Source organism: Brassica oleracea, chromosome C2, assembly GCF_000695525.1.
Source record: "Brassica oleracea var. oleracea cultivar TO1000 chromosome C2, BOL, whole genome shotgun sequence".
NCBI classification, from domain to species: domain Eukaryota; kingdom Viridiplantae; phylum Streptophyta; class Magnoliopsida; order Brassicales; family Brassicaceae; genus Brassica; species Brassica oleracea.
The window spans coordinates 49,351,105-49,353,598 of record NC_027749.1 but is presented as its reverse complement, the minus strand read 5'-3'; positions in this window follow the sequence as shown (position 1 = coordinate 49,353,598).

The following is a 2,494-nucleotide window of genomic DNA, read 5'->3' as shown; positions in this document are numbered from 1 at the left end:
TATGATCGGGTTGAATGGCCTTTTATTGAGGCGATGTTACTAAAATTGGGCTTTGCACAGCGTTGGGTATCTAGAATTATGGCTTGCGTCTCTTCAGTCCAATATAAGGTTCTGATTAATGGCCAGCCAAAAGGACACATTGTCCCAAACAGAGGATTACGGCAAGGGGATCCGTTATCACCTTATTTATTCATCTTGTGTACTGAGACACTAATTTCAAATATTAGAAAGAAGGAAGAAGAAAAGCTACTAACATGCTTAAAAATTGTGCATGGTAGCCCGGCAATTTCACACCTACTATTTGCAGACGATAGTCCTTTTTTCTGCAAAGCCAATAGGCAAGAGTGTGGGGGGTTATATTAAAGATTATGAGAGAACGTCGGGGCAACAAATAAATTTTGTAAAATCGTCACTTCAGTTCGGACATAAGGTTCCCGATCTGGCACGGTTGGAGATCCAACAGATTTTGGGTATCACCACAATAGGAGGTATGGGAACTTACCTAGGGATCCCTGAAAGTCTAGGAGGATCAAAGATTCAAATTTTTGGTTTTCTTCATGAAAGAGTAAATAATAAAATTAATAATTGGACAATTAGGTTTATTACAAAGGGGGGAAAGGAAGTTTTAATTAAATCAGTGGCATCACCTATGCCAACTCATGTGATGTCTTGTTTCCGTCTACCCAAAACGGTTACCAAGAAACTAACGAGTGTGGTTTCTCATTTTTGGTGGAGTGGCAGTGAAAATAAAAAAGGGATGCATTGTACTACAAGAAAACATCAATATAGTAACTATTTCTGCAACTACAGTCTTTAGTTGCAAATATATGTAACCCATCTTTAACGATTTTGCAACAGTTTTGCAACTACAATGAAAACGTCTTAAATAAGTTGCAAATATGTAACCAAATTTCGTGGTTGTAAATGAGTTGATTTATTGTCACGCTTTTTCGGGGTGGAAGAGTTCATGAATTTTGCAAATAGCCAGCCATTAGCGCAAAGCAGTGGCGGTAAGTTTTACTGCCCTTGTAGTGTATGTAAAAATGATAAATTTCTTACGGGGCGTAAAATTTGGAATCATCTATATACTAGAGGGTTTATGCCAGAATATTATGTTTGGTATATGCATGGGGAACAATTGAATATTGACTTAGGAACAAGTCATGTCAATTCAAATCATCCTACAAATCATCCTAGTTGCAGTCAAACCGAAGTTAGGAATATAGATGATAGATATGTCGATATGGTGAATGATGCATTTCGTGGTACATCTGTTTATGATAACTATCATCAAAATGAAAGTTATCAAAATATGGAAGAGCCTAATTACGAGTCAAGAAAATTTTACGATATGTTAGAAGCTGCAAAACAACCATTGTATGATGGTTGTCACGAAGGTCACACTCAATTATCTTTAGCTGCTCGATTCATGAATATCAAGGCGGATAATAATTTGGGTGAAAAGTGCATGGACTCGTGGGCAGAACTTTTTACGGAATATCTACCGGCGGACAATCAAGCAACTGGTTCATATTACGAGACAGAGAAGTTGATGAGAAATTTAGGGCTCCCATTTTATACAATTGATGTGTGTATTAACAATTGTATGATCTTCTGGAAAGAAGATGAAAAATGGGATAACTGTCAATTTTGTGATGCACCACGATATAAGCCTAGCGAAGGACGAACCAAAATACCATTCAGCCGTATGTGGTATTTACCTGTTGCTGATAGACTAAAGAGAATGTATCAAAGCGAGAAGACTGCGGCTGCAATGAGATGGCATGCTGAGCACGAAGCAGAGGAGGGAGAGATGTGTCATCCATCTGATGGAGCGGAGTGGAAAAACTTTCAACAACTACATCGTCATTTTGCTGATGAACCCCGCAATGTTTACTTGGGTTTATGTACAGATGGATTTAATCCATTTGGAATGTCCCGTAATCATTCATTATGGCCTGTAATCCTGACGCCATATAACTTACCTCCTGGTATGTGTATGAATGAAGAGTACTTGTTTCTTACAATTTTGAATTCTGGTCCAAATCATCCTCGCTCTAGTCTTGATGTTTTCCTTCGACCTCTTATTGATGAGTTGAAAGAGTTATGGAATAATGGAGTCGAGGCATTTGATGCATCATTAAATCAAAATTTTAATTTAAAGGCCGTGCTTATGTGGACGATTAGCGATTTTCCAGCATATGGAATGTTGTCTAGATGGACGACACATGGTAGATTATCGTGTCCAATTTGCATGGATGATACAAAAGCCTTTCAGTTGACAAATGGAAAGAAGACATGTTGGTTTGATTGTCACCGAAGGTATCTTCCTCATGGTCATCCGTTACGGAAGAACAAAACAAACTTTCTGAAGAGAAAGGACGCTTTGAATGATTATCCACCAAGAACTTTGACGGGTAAACAAGTTTTAAAAGAGCAGATAAGACAGGTCAATCCACCCAAAACATCTGAATGTGGTGGAAACGGTCATGAT